The sequence below is a fragment of the Manacus vitellinus genome, unplaced genomic scaffold (genome assembly GCF_001715985.3).
Source record: "Manacus vitellinus isolate BGI_N305 unplaced genomic scaffold, ASM171598v3 scaffold_0_pilon, whole genome shotgun sequence".
NCBI classification, from domain to species: Eukaryota; Metazoa; Chordata; class Aves; order Passeriformes; family Pipridae; genus Manacus; species Manacus vitellinus.
The window spans coordinates 33,580,639-33,603,174 of NW_021938789.1; the positions used below are offsets into that span (position 1 = coordinate 33,580,639).

At 35.8% G+C, this 22,536-nt stretch overlaps 1 protein-coding gene across 4 annotated transcripts in view; it reads left to right on the forward strand.

Annotated features, from left to right (window-relative positions):
* The window catches only part of SPOCK3 (SPARC (osteonectin), cwcv and kazal like domains proteoglycan 3), a 177,904-nt gene that overhangs the window by 54,552 nt on the left and 100,816 nt on the right, over positions 1-22,536 (forward strand). For 2 of the 4 annotated variants that reach the window (XM_018071059.1, XM_018071053.1), the window contains exons 2-3: positions 11,636-11,644; positions 11,744-11,789. The gene's annotated coding sequence lies outside the window, so the exon portion shown is untranslated. Of the gene's footprint in view, positions 1-11,635; positions 11,645-11,743; positions 11,790-14,763; positions 14,870-22,536 lie in introns of those variants that run through there. The other 2 variants (XM_018071069.1, XM_018071056.1) reach the window with 2 other exon arrangements.

The following is a 22,536-nucleotide window of genomic DNA, read 5'->3' on the forward strand; positions in this document are numbered from 1 at the left end:
AGACAGCATTTAAAAGGAATGATCAGTTTTTCTCTATAAGCACAAATACATAAGACATTTTTGAGACTTTAAATAGCAAAGCTGAGACTTTACTGCCTGCAAAGCTCTTACTTTTTAAAGAGTTCAGTTACTGCCAAGTATTAATTTTTTTTGTAATTTCTTTCTTCAACTGCTGCATATTTTCTTTTGTTTGTCAACTTTCCTTACTCAAGCTAAGGCAGACAAAATACCCCAGTTAAGTCTTCAAGACAGTACTTTCAGACACACAGAGCAGAGGTCTTCTGATCTTTGATATATATCTAATATTATGGTATATGGCCTTGGTGTGGATGCTGCAGCAGTAAAATAAATTTTAATTTTTCAACACTAAAACATTTCAGTCCATCTTTTAAATGATCCTCTGTGAACCTGTTTCTCTTTGGACTGTAACTGTCAACCTTGTGAACTGATTAAAATGCAGGTGACTAACAATTGCACATACTCAGTTCCAGCAAAACTGACTTTTTCTTTTGATTTCCCTTCAGTCTGGGCTCTAATAATTCATTAGAACTGAGGAGAAGGCCTTTTAATTCTGTTCTATGCTTATCAGTATGTTTAACTGGTGACTTTTTTCCTTTGCATTGGAGAATGCTGTATCATTTTTCATTTACTGAATGAGACTGAACAACATCGTTTCTTGTCTCTGGGAATGCTTTTTTTTTAAAGATAGAAATAACAGCATCTTTGATCATGTAAAATAGCTGAAGTAAATCACTTGAAAAATGTTGCAGTTCAGATTCTTATTTTGTTCAAATATGAAATACAAACTAAATTTTTAGTACAGAGATTGTCTTATAATCATTCTTGCTCCCTTGTTAGATACTAGGCTGTAGTAGTTTTGCTGGAAATTAAGATATCACTTCTAAAATATACAGATAAACTTTTATGTGCTGTAGATTAGTGTACATGCCGATACAGAAAATAAAAGGACTTCTATAAAGAGCAAAAAATTAGAGGTAGAAAATAATAATAATACTGGTCTGTGAATAAATTAGGGATTATGTGTATATATATACATATACACACATATATATACATAAACCAAATTTTGCATTAATAAAAGGAAAGTATTTTTTCCATCCCGTTGTTTCATGTGTTATCTGCTACTGACTTGTGGGTTTGTGCCAAACTTATGGCGCAATGGGTTTTTCTGTGATACAGAGTGGCTGTACAAGGGAGTCACAGAAGATACAGGAAATTGGTTTAAGCTTTTTCCAGCACATGCCAAGGAAACAAGCAGGATCTCTTCCCAGTTACAGATTTTGTAGCTAAATAACTTATGTTGAAAAATACAACAAAACATGTTGACAGTATAAAGGGTAAACATCTTTTCTCAGTCTTGTGGTGAAGTTTTGAACACGTCCATATATTAGTAGTATTTCTCATTTAAAGTATGTAATGGTTTAATGTTAACTAATAATATTATCATCTCTTTTATATTTTCAGTACCCAGTGGTTGGGAAAATTTAAGTTATCTCCCTCAATTTCTATGAAAGACTGACCAAAGGCAGAGGTAGTAACCTACTCAAGGCATTTAATCCAGACATGTAATGTATTTTGCACACTTTACTACTAGATTTGTAAATTTCTTACTACTTAGTGGCAGGCTGTGTTAATTCATAAGCTGCAAACTCTGCATTGTAAGTTAATGAACTTTTCCGTTAGAGGGCAAAGGTAGCAACAATATTCCAAGTGAAAGGAATTAAAATGGGTTTCCTTCTGCATTTTTTATCACAACTATTTAGTTGGTCCTCTCAGTGTTCATACTTTTCTTTCTTTAAGAAACAGCAGCATTTGCAGACTGTGAAAGAAATGTTTTCAGTTCTGAACATCTGTAAAGCAGCACATGCATGACTTAGCATGGATTTCATGTTATGTCATCAGATTAGTGTCTTGTGGTTTCTGTGCTCTGTTAAAAGAAGAAAGAATATAACTGATGATATAATTCAGTTTGCCTTCAAGTATAGGGCCTTACTTCATGTAGGACTTGGACAAAGCTTACTATCTACTTTAAGTATGTACTTTTCTAGAGAAACTAATGCTACGCAGTTCCCTTTTGCATCCATGTATCAGATTCTGAGATACTGAAATGGAATTCACTCATTTTGACACTTGAGTAAGGGTGTGACCTCTGCCCCAGCATCTAAGGATATGCACTAGTCTGCATATCCTTAGGTGCGACACAGAAAGGGGAAACAACAGCTTTTGCTTTCTAAGTTATATGAAAAGTTGTAAAACATTACAAATAAAAAAATTTCAAACAGTACTTTCTTATTTTTAATTTGTCATCTGTAATGGAAGCACTGGGACCTGAGCAAACAGAGTGGCAGAAGTTAAAAATTTGAATTGTATCACTTACTTCATTTCCTGCTAGAATGACCAAGTAATTTTTACTAGTTGCTAGAAGACAAAATGATTTCCCCAAAAACTTGGAGAAGGTTATTTGACAAGTTTCGTCAGAGTCATGGTCTGTAAGATACCTACAGTAACATTTCTCAGTAAGTGGTATTGGATAGTATTTTAGCCACTAAAATCCAGCTATGGTGCATGAGTGTACCATATTTAGTGTCAGGTATCTGATGATCTGGTTGAAATGAGGTATCTCATTAAGATTCACTGTGCACTTCTTTTATCTTTTGACTAGAGAGCTACCTTCTTAAATTTTTATTTAGGAAATTCCATGTGCATTTAATGGTATTCTCTTATACATCCTAAAAAACTATTCTTACTCAATATCAGTAAAACATGTTGATGGCATGGGTCAGAAGATATAGGTGTATTATTAATTGTTTGATTATATGAAAATGATGAAATAAAATGGCAGTAAAAAAAAATATGTTAAAAATGTCCGTACTGTTTTTTCTCAGGCAACTGTAGTGACTGTTTTTTCTAGTTTATTTTTCTTTAACTTGGCATTTTATATTCATGCAGTTTGCTGATTCATGTGATATTTTTAAGCTTCTATATCATTGACTATCTCTGTAAGTTCCATGATTGCAATAGGGCCACTAGAAGCAAGAGGGCATAAAAATGCATTGACCTTGATGCTTTTTATTGATAGGTTAGGACATAACTGTTGAGAAATCTTGAATCCTGTCTTGAATCAAAGAGCAATTTGGTTACATTATGAGTAGTTTTAACAAAAATAACACCTAACCAGGGTGTATTTTTATAATGATTCATATTTCTGAAGTGATACGAATTTCTGAAATTGATATATATGTGTAAAAATTTCTTTCATATTATTTTAGCAATATGTATTTTTCTGTTTTTACTGTCTTTACTCTCTCTGGATCTACCCAATTTACAGTATTTTTCCCCATCTGATACAAGCTCCATAGACTTGACTATAATAAAAATACATTAAAGTAATCATCCAGCATTAGCATTCACTAAGAACATTGAATTAACATCTTTATCACTGGTTTAATTACAGATTCTGAAGTGCAGTTTATGTCTTCACAAATTCTAAGTTCAGGTATTGATTTTTTAGAAGTCCTGAGCTTGCTTAAAAGTGATATTTTTCTCAGGAAAAAGCTGTACAGGTCATATAAAAATAACTACTAATTATTTTCTTAAAATCTGTGCAACATTCCTAAGCTGAGACCAATAATTTTAACTGCTTCCTTCTATTAAGTTGCAAACATTTTTTAAACCCGTGGTTTTCCTTCCATCCCATTTTCTATTGCCACATCTGTTCTTATTTGCTTTGTAATGATAATTGTGCTATAATTCCTCTCTCATAATATTTTGTATTCCTTAATTTCTTCCATTTTGGGCTGTTTTCACACTAGGGTGTTCTCTGTCTCCATGGCAATGAGAAGTAGCCTAGAACATTGTTCTGAGCCTTGGCATAAGAGACTTTTTTTTTTTCTTCTGCTTGGAGAAACATACTAAAATTCTATCTGTGTGAGTGCCATGATATGGCAAATCTCATGATTATCTTTTTAATGAATTTTCTCCAGACTGAAAAACAAACAAAAAAAGTCAACAAAAGTATGGTATGTGTTTTGTAAATGATTCCAGTTTTTTATCCTTGAGATGCTAAAAAGACAGAAATTTTCACCTTCTTGAATAAAAGTTGATGAGTAACAGTTTTTTTCCCCTCTTGCTCGTGTCAGATACAGGTATAAAATGTTGTGCAAAAACTATGTAAGGGCCAAAGCCTTTGCAAGTACCTTTCTTAGACACTTAGTAGACCCTTAAAACCTAAACTGTTACTGTCTTTGGACCCTCTGTGTGTACTTCACATCTTTCAGGACTTCTGTCTTGAACATGATACAACAATTTTTATTAGCTGCATTATATTATTTATATCTGCATTATACAAAGAAAGATGGAAGGGAGAAGAGGAAAAAAAAGACAAGTTACATGAGCTCTGGGCAGTCTGGCTGGTCAAGCACTGAGTATGTGCAAATTCTTGATGGATGTGTACAGACTATTTCTTACCTTTTATTTTTTAAGATGTTAACTGTTTATACCAGTTCCCAGAGATGCCCTTATACAGTTCACTATTTGTTTTGTAGATACAAACCATAACCTCACAATCATATTGTCAGTCTCTTTCAACACACCTAGGTCAATTCCCTCCAGCCCCATGTTGTGATCTTCTCTCTCTGCGTAGCCTGTTGCTGTTTCGCCACTCTTGGTTGCACTGTGCCATTATATACAGAGGTCGTGGGTTAATTTTTGCCCTTGTTGCCTAAGGCTTGTGCATTATTGAAGGGGCACCTGAGAAAATGGAACAGCAACCCTTCTGAAGAGGGTTGTGAAAGTCCCACGGATAGCCTTTTACCTCACATGTATCATCTATTTTCATTTTTTCTCTCAAACTGTGTTAGTCTACAGCCCCTATAGTCTAACAAAGCTACTGTAAGGCCCTCCTCAGAAATTGAATCTTGACATCATAATAGGAGGAGCATGACCAAAACTTTTCATTTCTGTTTGTAGTGAAAAGATGGTTCATTATTTCTTTAATTCATAATGAGAAGTAAGAGATGCACTCTTAAAGAAGCAATGTTTTAAATTTTACTGGGATTTAGAAGCTTATAGTGTTCATGCTTTGATATTAATTCTTATGTTTTCAGTATTTTCTCGGTATTTCTGAATATACGCTTTAGTGAGCACTTGGTATTTCTTGGCGAGTGATTTCAGTACTGAGCTATTCGAATGTACTGTTAGCAACACTGCTAGTACCAAATAGACAGCATCTGCAGAAGTCTTACTGAATGAGATCTATGCAACGGAGAGAGAAGGCTGACAAGTGGTGGCTCCTAGCCCAGCCTCATCAATGGTACTAGAAATGTGAGGCAAAGAAAGGGAGCGGGATAAACATTAAATGTGTGGAACTTGGTGCCAGAGTAACTGGAAGCAGCTATTGATTCTAATTGTGCTTTGCTGGCCCCAAGAATACAGACCTCGGGGGCGGCACAGCCCAGGGGCTGGAGCAGTGGAGGAAGCTGACATCAGCCTCCCCAGAGGCTGGCACTCAACAATAAACTAGTGTCCTTTCACATGTCACTCCAGCACCCCACTCATGGAGGCTGGGTGCCAAACAAGTAGGAAAAGAGTTTTGCTGCAAGGCTCAATCTTGCCTGCAGGTGTTTGGGTCTTTCTCTGCCAGAGGAGCAATGCTGATATTACCTCTGTGGTGGTTCGTTATTTTGGAGTTTTTCTCATATTGGTTCTTTGAGTTACTAAACTGATTGTTAAGATGGTAGTCAGCAGTCTTGAATTCTTGATTCCTAGGAGTACTGATGTGAAGGGCCACTGCCTTTATCTGTATCTGAGGTGCTTTGTACACTGAACTCCTTTTGAGTTATATAATATAATGTAAAAACTATATAATTAGTTTTGGCTAAACTAATTATATTTCTAATGGTAGACTTAATCTGGAGATATGGAGGCAAATCTGGCAGCAGTCACCTTTTTGCTAGCCTGTAAATATCTTCTGGACTTTTTTTATTCTAATTTCATAAGTCTGTGTAATAAATGTGATTGTGTTTTCTTGAAACCTTGATTCACTAAAGAAGGGTTCCTGCTCTCTGCAGTTCTCAAAGGTGGCTTCATGGGGAGCATAAGAGGTATTTCAGCTGGTAAGAAGAGGGGACATCCTGTTGAGAAGAAAGTATTGAGCCAAAAAATTTGCTAGACTAGCAGTCCCTGCCTTCCTGGAACTAGTTCTGCTCCTATTTCTACTGCAGATCTGTAGCTATGTGTCATCACATAAGGTATGTACATATTGTCCAGCAGATCAAGCCGCCTGTTGAATGAATCTGGGGCAATAAGTAAAAGATGTGCTAAGGAGCATGGTGGTGCTGGGGAGTGTGGTATCTCCCTTGTTGTCATGTGGGCACTATCCTGCAATTAACTGACTAAACCAACACTCTGCATTTATACAGCAGAGTGCTCATATGGCTTATGATAGATCAGATGTCTATGCAGGTCATCAGAGATGAAAAAGGCATCTAATAAGCAAGTAGGTATCCACATGCTACTGAATAACATCTGCATCTTGGATGCAGATTCCAGACTGGCTCAGATTTCAGGGTGAAGAATTTCCCACTACATCAGCATCACATATTTTCCTGGTGCAACTTACACTTCCTCAATTGCGGTTTATGCTTTGGGGTAGTAATCTCATTAGATGTGGTTGTAGTATCTTAGTTATTCTGTGTATTCGGTCTGTGGCCCTCATTTTATTTGAGGAAACTGCAGTGTTTAGGAGTGGTAGATTTCCCATATGATATCAGCTTTGTTGATGTCTGATCCTTTTATTGCTGTAACAGTTCTCCGTGTGACCAACAATTTAAAGCTTTGTAGGGTAATGACAGTGTTGCTGACATTACACTGAGGGTCCTGGAGTAAAACATAACTGAAAAAAAATTTCTGCACACTTTTGGTGCTTTCTTTTTCCAGCACTGGAAGAGGTTGGGACAGAGGTATTGGATGACAACCCTACCACAGCTCTTTCAGTGAGACTTAGGATATAGAAATATGTTACAGAGTCACTGGGAAGGTTTGGAGCAGATGAGTCAAACCCCTACTATTGTACAGGTGCAAAGACATGAAGGGGACATAGTTGGTGAGCTCAAGTTTGCTGCAGAAGTGAGCTTGAGGGCTACAGTGTGGGATAGTTAGGCTATTCAGTTGGCTTGTTGAAGTGGAGTCTGAAAATAGCATATCTACCAAATAGCAAAGACCTAACCTAAAAGAGGTAAAGAGTTTTCACATCAGATGAGAAGCAGATGTGTGTACTTGAGATGCAGATATAAGAATTGGAATAGAAAGCCCATTAAAAACTCCTTGAAATTAAAAAGAGCAAAATAGTCTCATAGCTAATGGCAGAGAGGAAAAAAAAAATCTAAATCTGAACTGTAGGTTATAAGTTTTGTTAGGGAACATGTGCATCCTGACAGATTTTTGCTTTTGAAATTGTCAGATGTGATTTCACGTCCATATACAAAATGGAGTGTGTCAGTCTTCTTTGTTAAAAACAACCCAAACCCCTATGTAGGAATAGGGAGACCAGCAGTAAAATGTATTTTTTGCATTATGTAAGTTGTATAAAATCTGAGTGGAATTTTGTATGGGCAGACTTAAGTTTGGTGTTGAATAAAGTTCAGAAAGTCTTGTCTCTGCTTTGATAACTGTTAGAAATATTGTTTCTTGAAACAGTACCTGATATTGAACAGTTACCTATTAGACTTTTTCTAAAATTGTTAGTTTGTAAGTCATATGGTTAACAATATCCCTGTGCTGTAGCAGTGAAACTGTACTTGGATGGAATATAATTACAAAATCAGAAAGCTGCTTCAATTTTAGTGGTTTCTCTCTTATAAATCAGCTTTGATTTTAAGATATAAGCTTTTAATGTATAGGCCATACTAGAGCTAAAATGCTGAATACAAAACAAGGGGTGAGTTTTCTATATTCAGCTTTTCAGGTCAACCTTGGTCTGAAAACATTTGTGAGGAAGCTGCCTTCCTTGCTCTTGGACACCTGCTGTTCTCTGAGTCAGTCATCATATCTACCATGTATCATTATGTTCATTAGAATATAGATATCTCTTGGATAATAATTCAAGCATTATATGGCAGCATCTACAGAAAATGTTGCAGAGGAGAGATCAGTGAAATGATGTAACAAAGGCTTTACAGAAGAAAGAAAAGTGATAGGGTCATATTTTTCTATCTCTATTAAAAGATAGAAACTGCTGCATAACAAATTTTTTTTTGTGAGCTTTTTTCTCTTTTACCATACTTGACTGTGTATTTTATAAAACTTATGTAGTAACTCATACTTAACTCATATAACTTATGTAGTAACACATTTAAGAATGTGAGAATTCATCTAGAAGAATATTGAAGTCCAAAAAGAAGCAGTAAATTTTTAAGACAAAATACCTTTTTTCCTTCCCCCCCCCTCAGTCTTTTCTTATTAAACTGCTTTTTTTGGTCACGTAGCTACTTTTTTTGTTCTTTCTGTAGAGTTGTCAGATTTTCAGATGACATAGATGATTTTTTTTTTTACAGTAAGACCTTTTCAGGAAAAAGAAAAAAACATATTAGTCTCAAAGTACGTAAGTAATTGTAGCATGAACTTAAGTTCTTAAAAAACACTTCATCACTATGACCCTGAATGAGCATAATGCTTAAACGTGCATAATTTTAAGGCATGGATATTAAACTCATTGAAATCCATCATCCATGGCTGTTAGAAGTGCTTTGCATCTTTCAGACAGAGACACACTTGAAAGAAATAGTGACATTTCACACAGTTTCAAGTAGAGCAGTAAGAATGAATTTTCTATTTAAAATGTATGAATATCTTTAGCTAGAAAGTTTTCGATAAATGGTATGGTTACTGTTACAAATTTGTGACTTTATTCTGTGTACTTTTGTAACTTGCCCTTTAACATGTTTGGGACAAAGGCAAGGAAGCTCCTGAAGAAGTTCAGAAGACAGACTCTCTCCTGAGATCCTGAGACATTGCTTTTTCAGTTTATAGATTGTTAAAGGATACTTTACCTAGAGATGCTGTAATGCTACTCAGCCTTCACTGAGGTAGAACCATGTATTTGTTCATTCTGGGTTTTATATTAAAATTATGAAAATGAGGCTTTGTAAATTATATTATGATCTTGATTACATTCTGCAGAGGATATTGAACATTATTATAATCAAACTTACTGACTGAAGATTAGGAAAGGTTTGAATGTAACAGGAAGCCATGTGATAGGATAAACAGCTTTAGGAATATTTGTAAAATTGTGGAACTACGATTTATTGAAGCAATTTCCTTGTTTATTCTGAAAATCAATTCTAAACAACCCTTACTTAATCTGACAATCAATTCTAAACAGTTCTGTTTGTAGAGGGACATAGAAATTTTGTTTAACATATTCAATAATGGATTTTATTTAAGTCACAGATGATTTGAAAAATTAATTCTTTAGAACAATCAGTATAGGTATATATGGTATGTGGGTATATATGTTTTGTATTTAAAATAGAAAATTCCATGCAAACCATAACCCATTGAAACTATAGTGCAATTAAAAAGAACATAAACACTCCTCCCACCCAGCCTACAAAGACAACAGAGAGGTAGACATAATGGGGAGAAGAATAGAGAGCAAAGTAGTGTTGTGTTATGGAGAGATTCATAATGCTGCTTCATCTTGAATGCTCTGCACAATTCTAGTTATCAAGAAAATAGACTTGGAAGAGAGTCAGAGAATAGTAATGAGAAAGGTGTGAAGTTGCTTTGTAGACAGAAGTAAGTCAGCAAGACTTCTAGAAATGCCTGAGGGATATTATATTTGAGATCTGTGGAGTTGTCTGCAGGATAGAAATGAACAAGAATTGATTTATCTTCTGGTTGGTTTGAGGCCAACTTGAGAACATGTAATTTATACAACCCACACTTGTACGTTCTTCCTTAAGCAAAATGCAGGCTGCTTTCCCTTAGAAGGGATTTTTGTCTCACTCAGAATGATTCCTCTTTTGTTCTGATAGCTTTATGTTCTAGTTATTCTGATATTTCACTATTTTCTGCATGGGCTTGTTGTGAGTGAACACTGTTGATTTAGTAGAAATGGAAAGAGAATCTACCACTTTGATGTGTTTTCAAGAATTGTAAGTTTTGCCACTGTGGTGGTGTTCATGGAACAGCATCGCGTTACAGCTCGTTCAAGCGTGTTCACAACACCACTGCAGGAATAACATCTCCATAGTTAGTATTAGGAGGAATAATGGGAAAATGCTGTCATAATCATGATTTCTGCTTATTTCTTGTGTGAGTAACAAAAATCAATAGGTCTGTGAAATTTTTTATTACTTTAAAAAAATTTTTTTATTACTTAAAAAATAATAAAAAAGGCAAATAACATATATTGATTCATAGATTGTTAATCTGTGCAGCATCAGAGTATAGGAATATGTAAGTATCTGTACAGAAATATGGTTAATTTTGCACTTCCAGATTCTGCTCATTTCTTTCTTTTTCTTTCAAAGCACACATTTCCATAAATACATTTTCACTAAATAAAACCTCATCAGTGAAATATGGTTTAGGCTGCAAGCACTGTTTGTTTGGGTTCCTTGGGCGTTTTTTGTTTGTTTGTTTATTTGGTTGGTTTTTTTTCTTTTCATTTGAGGTAAAAATCTTTAACGATTAAAACCCAACAAGTGTTTTGTACCTGCAAAGATGTGTTTGATGCTTGATCGTTTTTAAGTTATGATTGTGGCTTTGACAACTGCATGAGACTCACATTTTCCCAGTAGTTAAATTGAGATTTCTTTACAGTGGTCTTTTAGCAAGGTAGATGGAACTGCTGCATTTGACAGTACACCCACTTCAGTTTGTGAAGCTTAATTTAGGCAGTCTTAAAATGTTTGGTATAGTCTTTTAAATATTTTGTTCTACAGAATAGGGAGTTAGAGTACCACATAATAATAAACAATTCCAGTCATTTTCCTGTGCCACGTATTGTCTGAGATATGCAGATCAATTTATTGTTTTGGCTATGGATTTGTAATTTATTTCTGCAATTTATTTAATTCAAGGTTTTCTTTCTTGAAATTGTAGCCTAATATAGCTGATGACATAATTAGGAAGATATTTTATGTTTGTAAGATGATTTGTAGAAAATACAGCTAATTAGACTTACCTAATGAAAGGTCTTACTGATGCAATTGAAAGCTACATAACAAATTATTTATTTTTCAAAAATTCATGTATCATTCTTTAAGATAGCTGAATTTATTGATGACAGCTTTGAAGCTTTACTTTTGAAAGCTCAATCAGTGAAAATGTAATTAAGTTTTTCAGTATTTTAGAACTTAAAGTACAGGAAAACTACTGTAACATTTTAAAAGCAGTGTTAGAAACATTACCTATGCAGGTACTATGAGAAATACATTTTCTATTTTAAATGCTAAGGAGTAACATTTTTAAATGGCATTTTTATTTTATGAGTGCAAATGGCCTCTGAATTATACTGTTTTATTCTGTGTAATTTGTCCCATTATGATAACTGTAATCTTTTTCTCTCCTTTTTTTTTTATTTTATTTTCCTGCTTGCCTTTTCTAGGAAGTAGAGGTTGGTATACTTCTTCTGTCTTTCATGATACTATGAGTTTTTTGTGTATACATTGATTCCTTATGTTTTACTAAATTTGAGTTGTTTCTCCCTCTCCAGGATGATTATTTTCGTACATGGAGTCCGGGTAAACCATTTGATCAAGGTAAGACTACTAGTTACTTAAATTTTATCCTATTCAAGTATTAGTAATTATGCTCCTGTTCTAGAATGCCTACAGAATTCTATCAATTTGTATAATTTCCTCTGTCTTCAAGTGATTTATTTAAAGAGGACCAGAAATTCAGCTTAATCATCATTTTATATCTGTGATTTTTTCAAACTTTTTTCGATATAGAGAAAGAGATGGAAGCATTAGAAACCTCTAAAGTAGCTTAAAGTTCCCTAACATAAACATGAGGTTTGTGAAGTTTTGTTTTATTTATATATTTAAGTAAAGAACTGATGCTTTTCATTAGGACATCTGAAAAGAAACAGGCTTGCAATCTAATAGTTGTCTTTTGCAGTTAAAAAAAAATCACTAGGATTTTGAAAGTCTCTTTATATGTGGCACATAAAAGAAGATCTAGAAAACTAGTTTTGGGAATCTCATGTTCAAGTGATCTGTCTTGGGGCAAAATGTAGCTGGAGCTTTGAGAATGCTACAGTACAACAGTTTTAGTCTAAAAATAATTTGAGTAAATGCAGTAAATTTTCCCATTACACATTCCCTCCCCAGGCATTGGAACTTAATGATTACTGTCAAAATAATCCACTTCATGTATTTTGTTTCAAAGTGTAGGGCTGCCATTTTGAAACAACTGAGAATCTTGATGCTTTTTAATTGCTGAAAGAAATGCTTCAGGGACTTGGTCTTTTTTGATAGTACCAGTGGCACAAATGCAATGAAGAAATAGCATAGGGACTTGTAAACAAGACACTGAGATAAAAATATGTTGCAAAAATGGTATTTATTCAGTTTAAAGAACTTACCAAAATGGATACTGACTTATAAGGGAGATTTACAATGAATTTTATTTTATTACAACCATATTTCTTAGAGGTTTCCACCAAGTTCTATGACTTCGTTACTTTAATACGAAGTACCTTTTGTCTTTTCCCTTTATTCTCTGGTTTTTGATAGAGGGGCATGGTCTGAAAGTATGTTTTTAGTATGAGAACTTATAAGTGACAAAATTTTTCATCTAAAAGCATTGAATTGAATATTGCGTGAGTTTTGAAGTTTTGCTCATGCTTTTTTTTTTATTGATATGTTTTTGGGGTCTTTTGATTTTGGTGTTTTTTGACTTTGTTGTTGTGGGTTTTTTGCTTGTTTGGGGTTTTTTTTCGTTAGTTTTTTGCTTTGTTGTTTTTTGTTTCAATTGGCTGTGAGTTTTTTCAGATGTTATACTGAAATGCCTTTTCCCCCAGATTTGCAGTTTTACACACACTGGTGTGTTCTCTTACTCTGAGTTTTTTAGGCATCCTAATACTAATGTTTGTTGAGTACTTTTCTGAATTTACAAACAATCTAACTAAGAAAACATTTTAAAGTTCTTCTGCCTAGTTTGCAAAATGCATTGTGTATTGGACAGTGAATATTTTAAAATCACATCTACAGAGTTCAACTTTCTATTTTTATTTCCTTGTTAAATGAAAATTTACATTGAAGAGTGAAATGCATTTGCTGAGTAGTTTTATCTACAATTTACTGTGCAATTTTGTAACTGAAAACCAAATAATGCTAGTTTGTAACAGTTTTTAATAATAAAAAGTATACAGAGGTTTTATTATCAAAAATGTTCCCAATACCTTAATTTGTCAGTCTGTCATTTAAAGACTATTAGGGGTTTTTTTACCTACCAGTGCACTGGTTTTCATTTTTCCTGCAAGAACTACTACAGTCTTTGTATTGAATTTAGCAGTGATATAGAATTGTAGTGTATGTCAAAAAATTTACTGTTTCTTGAGAATTTCATGTTTTCTAGGCTCTGATTGTCATTAGATATTCTTTTTCAGTCATGGGTTTGCATTCAGTTGTTATTTATTTGAAACTCTGTAAATAACATTACCGACTAGATCTGGAAGATATCCTAAAAGATAAAAGAGGGTTTCCTAGTCATTATCTTGTTTTCCATGTTGGCAGAGTTGTTTTCCTCTTACTTTTGGGTATAAGAGGAAATATATATTTTTTTATTTTTTTTTTTTAAACATAGAAAATATTCATGAGAATAAAATATAACTAACTATGGAGGTACCGTGTACTTGTTCAGATATTCAGGTCGCTCTCATCCAATGGAAAAAGTAATCAAGTGTAACATTTTGTGGGAAGACCCATTCATACTTTAAAACATGTCAGCCTTGCAAATGGCAGTTCCTTCTGTAGGAGTGAATGTAATGTTCATGATTTACTGAAGAAATCAAGTCTTCTATGGTTCTCTCTCTTTGTGAAAGACATACAGCAGTGACAATCTCGACACGTTTTTGTCCTCATATAATTAATGAGATAGGAGAAAGTGAGAGTTGGTCGACTATACAAACTGAGTTGTAGGTGTACATTTTGATAGTGCCTGTAAATGTTGATCCAAAGCTGTGCCATAAGCACTGCTGCAGCACCATTCCACTCCAGTTGTGTATTACTTCACTAGTAAGTTCGAAGCAAATAGTGTTTAACTGTTAACTAGCTTTTTCACCTCAGTAACTGTATTTGGACGAAGTCGGGATGATATTTTTGGTCTGTGTTTGTCCTTAGCCACCTGCAGAAGTTTATAGTTCTCCCTGCCAAGTTCACTGATAAAACAGTGAATTTGGCCTTGGAGGGAGAACTTCTGTATAAACTGTTTTAATTGGTCTCTTGTGATTGGTCAATGGCTCGTCAAGGGCATTTGGAGGAGAAAGTGATGATGAGAGGAGGAAGGCTCTCCCCCAGACTCAATTGGAAAGACCCTCAGGACTCACTGTGCGCGTGAGGGGATTTCCAAAGTTCTCACGCATGCGCGGAAGGGGTGCCCTTACATAACCAAGGGGGTGGGATTGAGAACTCCTGACGGGGCGGTACTGGCCACACCACCCCGGGCAGGTGTACTCAATGAACTGTATAAAAGCAGACACGCTTTCTGTGTTGGGGGGCCGGCTCTTCACGAAGGACCAAGTTGCTTTTAGCGGGGACGCCTGCTGAAGTGGGAGCCTGCCAGCCCTTCGGAACACGCAGCTGCTGCAGAGAGGTTTTATTACTGGTTAGAGTGGGTAAGACTCTCTTATAGATGACACCTGGGTGAGTAGGGTGTCGAGCCTTCCTTTTAGGGTTTTTTTGTTCACTTTTCTCCTTCCTAATCCCCTTCTCTTGAGTGCCTGTTTTTACTGTTAGCCACCCTTCATAATAAATAGTTACTTTGTTAACTAGCAAAGGTGTCTAGTTTTCCACGTTCCAGTATCTCTGGAACCTTTTTCCCCCATAAAGTAACCCCTCCCCCATACAGTAACCATACACATAGACGTACAGGTTTTAGATATGTATTTTTTTCTTTTACCAAAGTGAACTATTCAAAAGAATAAATAAGGACGTCACAAATGACTGAATGTGGAGTCCTGTGATCTGTTGGGGCTCATTGCAAGCCAAGCAGTCTGTGTTAGAAAATCTTTATGAAGGTTTACCTTTCAGTCTTTTGTTAGTGCCATTCTGGTTAGTGCAGCAGCTACTCTCTCAAGTGAGAGCGTTCCATAAAAAACACTCTCTCAAATTAAAACATGACACTCATAAGTGAAAGATAAACTTTTAAAATGTAGAGATAAGGTTACAGTAAGAGACTGAAATTGTCCCATGTCTGTTTTGTTCAAGTTTGTAATAATACTGCTGAAGATACAAGCAGGTATGTTCTTTGAGGACAGAAATAAAAAATATCCCTAATTTATCAGTGTTTTATTTCTTTCTGGTTTTTTGTCGATATTTGGCTTTTCAGAAACTTACCTATAAAGCTGCAAAAGTATGGGATAAGTAAGGAATCTTTTTGCCATGAAAAGATCTGAGCTCCAGTTCTACTAGACAGGATATTTTTTTCTGTTAACTATGAAAGCAGTGGATTATAGGAATTACTAGTGTGTCATGGTTTGAGATAGTCCCAAAATCCAATCCCCTAGCTCCATTCCCCCCTCCCACATCTCAACCTAATGTGAGATGGGTTTTTCCAGACAAAACACACCAGACTCAAAGTGGGGGAAAGGGAATATATTACAATGACTGTACAAATAAATACCATATCACATTATACACACGATCACAAAAACACACCAGACTCAAAGTGGGGGAAAGGGAATATATTACAATGACTATACAAATAAATACCATATCACATTATACACATGATCACAACTATCTCTACCATAACATATGTATTTACAGTGGATCAGATCTCTTCTCCCCTCCAAATAAAAGTCCAGGAGGGAAAGAAGGACAGATCCCTTCCAGTCCTTAAGCAGCAGCATCTTCTGAGGCAGCAGTCTGTCTGTCTTCTCCACATGCAGCAGCTGATAGCTGGCTTTCTGCCAGCACTCACGAGGGAGGTATTCAAGCCTCTCTCGGCCCCATCGCCTCCAACCGAGGGGTCTTCCGTGGGCTTCGTAACCCCAGACAAGGTCGTATCACCACGTCATATCACGAAGACACAAGGGGGGTCTTCGTGACGGTCTGGTATCTCCAGGAGACTCAGCTCCTTGCAGGGCCTCTGTGCCCTGTCTCTCAGGCTGCCACCGTGGCAGCAGTGCAAGGGGGGGGAGCCAAGGTCAACTCCCCCGCATTCCTCTGGCCGTCCCGGTCCAGCTCCGGGACGCTCTGAGCTTCTCAGCTTCTCTCTCTCTCCGGTGCTGCATACTCCAAGGCTCCTCTAAAATAGGAGTCCATCTACTCCTCCTTCCAGGAGGTCTCAAAGGAGTTTGGGGGGCTGGTACAGTCTTACCCCCAGAACTCTGTCTCTCAGGCTGCTGGCTCTCTTTGTCTCGGCTCTCCTTCCAGGAGTCTTCTCTCTGCGGTGCTGCATGTTGTTTCTGCTGCTCCTTCAGTTCAGGTGTTATCTGCTCTGGCTCTCTGCCACCGTTTCTCTGGTCAGAGCCGGCTGCTGCTCTGCGCCCATGGAGAAAACATCTCCCGGCATAAATACAGGCACCTAGTCCAGCTTTATGCTGCTCCAGGTCCCTGCAGCCCCCCCCAGCCAGGGGCTGGGAGGGCCCAGAGGGCCCAAGGGGCTCAGAGCCCCTTCCTCGTGGCTCTACAACATGGCCACCTCTCCTCCAACAACCCAAACTACAACTCATCTCTTCCGGTGAGCTTGTGGGATGTTGACATTTTTGCAGGAGCGCCCATTGGACAGAACTCCAAAACTTCCAGGGGTTTCCACCCCTTGGGGTCTACCACTTTTCTAGCCTCTGGGGGAAAACAAGATTCAAACCATGACATAGTGCTTTACAGAAATACTTTTTTTCCTTTGCTAATTTGAACTGTAGCAACATTACGTAATGAAATGACAAATATATATCTGAAAGTTTTAAAATCAGTATATGAACAACATATGAAGTCTTCAAACTCCAGCTGACTACACGTAATAGAGGTGTCATATCTGCATTTTCAAATTTTTAGTTGTAATTTAAAAAATACTCAATCTGGTGGTTTAGGCTGTAGTGTAAGTACCTGGTACACATATAACTCCTTGTTGATATCACTAGTAGTCAGACAAATGGGTTCTCATTATTTATGTTTATTACTTTGTTTATCCGTATTCTGCTTGAAATGGGAACCTTTTTCAAATAATTTTTAGTCAATGCTCTTAAGAATTTGCAGGTAGTATTTTTGAGGAACCATTGCATGACACGTAGGTGTATCTTTGAGGTCTACACGTAGTTATTATTTTTCTAAGATTTCTTTGTCTCTTAAAGCTTTTTCTAAGATTTTGCACAGATTTACTATAACGGATAATGTATTTTTATATATTTTTTTAATCCTTAATCAGAACCCAAACATTATGCTAATATTTTGTTGTAATATTTGAAAAGACTGTGGTTCCAGGAACTGGTAGTTGTGCATGTAATAATAAAATGTAGCGACTTAGTTTTAAGCCTTCCAGTGCCTAAAGGGACCTACAAGAAAGCTGGAGAGGAGTGACTTTTTACAAGGACATGTGGTGATAGGAGACAAGGGGGAATGGCCTTAAGCAGAAGGAGGATGGGTATTTATATTAGGTATTAGGAAGAAATCTTTACTGTAAGGAGTGTGAGGCACTGGAAGAGGTTACCCAGGGAGATTATAAACTCCCCATCCCCAGAAGTATTCTCCCCACCCAGAGTAGGCTGGGTAGGGCTGTGAGTAACATGGTCTAGTGGAGGGTTCCCTGCCCATGGCAAGGGAATTGGAACTAAATGGTATTTAAGGTCCCTTCCAACCGAAACCATTGTATGATTCTATGAACAGTGTTTCAATTCACTCTTCTATACTTCAGTGTATTTTTAAAGGCGTTATGTTAATATGAGGAAGTGTGTCAGAATTGCTTACGTAGACAGATGTGTGTAATTCCATTTATATTAATAAGAGTGGCTATATGGAAATATAAGTCCAAGCATTCTAGGAGGTTAGCCCTTACCATGAAAATGTATAATGTTATTTACTCCTGGTGTGCAAAATCTATTTTAAAAGATGGAAAAATACTATGATTTGCATTGCCATCTACCAACACCATTCCTTTAAAGCAACATTTGACATTTGTTCAAGGTATACGTATTCTCATTGAACTTTTGTCTGTTTATATCCATATGATAGAAAAACATATTTAAATAAATGTTTTGACTATATATATACATATATATGTGTATATATATACACATATATATATGTATGTATATATATACACACATATATATATGTATATACACTCTTTAATGTTTATATATTTCTATAAATATCCCAAGGTAACTTCTTAATAAATAATTACGTGGAGCAGGTATTATTGTTGGAATAAAACTGAATGCTCTGTTATAGTTACTGCTGAAAGGAGGGTTTTGCTCTTTCAGTGGTTTTAGAAATAAGCAAGTAGGATGTTTTGTGTTTTAGACTATTCCAAGCTGACTATTCTGGTAGCTTTAATTTATGTTTTATCAGTACTTACTCAAATTAACCCCCCTATATACACAGTGTTTTCTAACACATTTTCTTCATATACCACTTCTACATCAGATGTAAATATATGGGATGCTTCTGGTGCATTTTATTTTTAGACTACAGATGGTAGCAGAGCTTGGAGGGTGTAGCTATTGAATAGAATTACATACACAAAGGCACTAGTGTAATTTTTGAAAGTGGAGGAGATGTCTTCCTTTGCTCAATACTGTAGAGGAACACTGGAGTATATTCATGTAATTGAAAAAATACAAAATGACATTTCCATGGAGGATGAACAGCCTGAAGGTATAAATGGTTTGTAGATGTATTTATAGCATTTCTTGTAGACCATTCCACAGAATTATTTTTGGCTTTCATAGTATCAGGTTATATTAGATGCCTGTTTACAGAAGAAAAACTGTAGATACCATTGTACAACAGAAATAGATTTTGAAGCAATTTCACTTGTATTACTTTAATCTTTACCTTGTATGTTTCATCTACCTAGTTCTGTAATAATTTTGATAACTAAGGATATTCAAATGTATGCAAACACGTCTCTGTAATTTGTGAATACATTTCTGTACTGTGAACTGAAACCATTTAGAGTCATATTCAGTAAAATAATTTGATTCACTCACTTCCAAGCCCTGGGAGGTTACAAGAGAGTTTAATGAAGATCCATTAGTTGAAGACTGTGAAAACAGTTGGGTAGATTTAACTTTGCTGCATTTGATATGTGCACTCATGATCTAGTTTATGTAGCAGAACTATTGATGTTTTTAAACTAGAAGTATATGTCCATCTCTTTCAAGGTAAATTGCAGTACTTTGTAATTAGTATGTATCACAAGGACTTTAAAATGTTGACTGAGATAAAGAAATAATGTCTTTGTAGGAGGATTCCATGAATTTTAGAAAGAACAGAACTGAAAAGCTGTTAAAAATATTTCATGCTTATTTCCTATTAAGAATAAACTATATTTAATCTAGTTTCCAGTTTGAGGTATTTAGGAATCCTGCTCACTAATGAAATATGCTAAATCTTGTGTTAAACAGATTACCACTACTTTATGATCCTTTCAGATAACCCTTGCCTGAAAAGATTTTTGTAGGTGTCTGAGGAACCCTTTAATGGTACTTTTTGTTAATTATCTGATGCTGTGCTTCAGTGATTCTTTTATTATTTCTCTTTTATAGATTTACCTACTGTGTTAACACCTTCCATGAAAGAGCCTTGTCCTGTACGATTCACAGACTTGGCTCCTAACTCAGAATAAGTGGGTAGTACACATCTGCTTCTCTAGTTAGGGCTCTCAAATTGTTTCAGTATTTATTTCTATAGAATCATCAAATGGATTCTAAATTGTATAGCTATTTTCAAAAGAGGCTATAGAAAGAATTTTTATTGAGGCCAAACCCAGCGCATAATACGAGATTTTACTTGCCTTCAGTAGCAGTCTAAGCCCTTGCTCCTGCTCTCCTGACACCTTTGCTTTATGCCTTACTGTTACATCTACGGAGTCACCAAGTCTTGAATTGTTATAAGATAAAGTAAAAAGTTTATTTTTTCTTTTTTTTTAACATGACCAAATCCTGGATTCTGGTAGCCATTCAGACACACGAATAATTATGTCAGAAAAGTGGAAATATGGCACAGGGTGACAGTGACTGGCTAGAGGTTCAGCATCAGAACTATGGCCTGATGAAGTTTCCTAGTTTGCCACAGAGATTAAGTAGAAGACTTGTAAAAATCTAATGGAGGTAGTTATTAAGAATATGAAATTTGAAATCACATATTACTGTTTAGTGGTGAGGGAAAACGAAATAGCTTAATAAATCCCTTAAAAAACCCCCAAACAACAGAGACTGTAAAGAAGAAAAAAAAAAGGCTATACATAGTTTTTCCTGAATAGAAGAATGATATTTTAAATGTTGAAAGTTGCTTTTTGACCCATTTTTATTTAAATTGCTCATATTTAAAAACCTGTTTATCTTCTGTAGAATTATAAATGGAAAGAATGTAAAGACCTACTCCATTTAAAATTTACTTTGTAATGTCAACTTTTTTTAATGCAACTTCTTTTCTGCAGTTACAGATGTTGGTAGCTATGAGTTGGGACACAGGTGAATACTCAGAAGTGACTGAAATTGTAGATTTATTACAAGCTAATGACTGCAGAACACCTGTAGTCCCGTCTGTATTTCCAGACTACAGGGTTCTCTATGGGTTCTCTCCATCTGGAGACCAGAAGTGTGTCACATAAACATGAATCTAATGATCCAAGAGAAACCCCGGAATAAGCATTACAAAGTCAATTCTTAATGGAATAGGTCTTCACATTCTTTACATTTGTATTTTTATAGAAGATATTCTTACGGTTTGAGTTTTCTTTTATTTTTTTCCCTAGTGGCTACTTAAATCTGCTTGGAACTTTTGCAGGTTTGGTATATTTGTGGTTGTTAGCTTGTAACAGTGAAATATCTTTAAATACTTCAAAACTGAAGCATTTTAGGTTTGCCTTTAATTTCAGTATAGTAAGCTCAAAGAAGCTTTCATAGATGGTTTCTCTGAGTCAAGATGCATAACTGACTTAAAAAATTAATGTACTCTATATATTGTGTGCAATATATGATTTCAAATTTTGTGTATTCTTTACAAAATGTATTTTATAATTCAGTTTTATTACAAGTGCATTTCTTGATAATTTTCATTATTCTAGGCTTCTTCAAAATACAGATATATTTATATTTCTGATTCATTAGATACTTACATGAATTGTCTACTGGATTCTGGTTTAATTGCTTAAAAAAATTTAAAAGCTGAAGTTGATTACTGTAAAATAAAATTCTGATTAAAATACCCTTTTTAACATAAAAATATATAATGAAATACTGAAATTAAAGTTCTCCAACAGACAAAAATAGAATCATGCAATCATTAGGATTGGAGAAGTCTTCTATAATCGTCAAGTACAACCATTAACTGCGCACTGCCAAACCCACCACTAAACCATGTCCCTAAGTGCCACATTTACACATCTTTTAAATACCTCCAGAGATGGTGGCTGTCCTGGGGAGCCTGTCCCTGGGCAACCTGTTCCAATGGTTGACAATCCTTTCAGGGAAGAATTTTTTCCTAATATCCAATCTAAAACTTCCCCGATGCAACTTGAAGCCATTTCCTTTTTATCCTCTCACTTTTTAGCTGGGAGAAAAGACCAACCACTTACCCTGCTACAACCTCCTCTCAGGTAGTTGAAGGGAGTCATAAAGTCCCCTCTGAGCCTCCTCTTCTCCATGCTAAAGACCACCAGCTCCCTCATCTGCTTCTCATAAGTGCTTCAAGACTCTCATCAACTTTGTTGCCATGCTATGGACTCACTCCAGCACGTCAGTGTCCTTCCTATAGTGACAGGGTCCACAACTGAACACAATGTTCAAGGTGCAGTGTCACCAGTGCTGTATCCTATAGCATGTTGTTTGCAAGATAATCATCTCGGTGTGTGAGGTAATAGGTGAGAGAATTTTCAGGAGGATGCATTTCTGCTGTTACAGGTCTGCAGATGTTTCTTTCCCCTTGTTGCCCAATTAGAGAATCTAGAAGTCGGTTCTGACACAGCCAGCATGTCTCTAAATTATGAGTTTGTGTATTTAGGAAAGGATAATATAGTGCTTAACTGTTTGCTAGTGATATATTACTATTGTGAATGTTCAAGTAGTCTTAAGACTACTTTGGACTCACCAATCTGAGCCCAAAATAACTGTGTTCT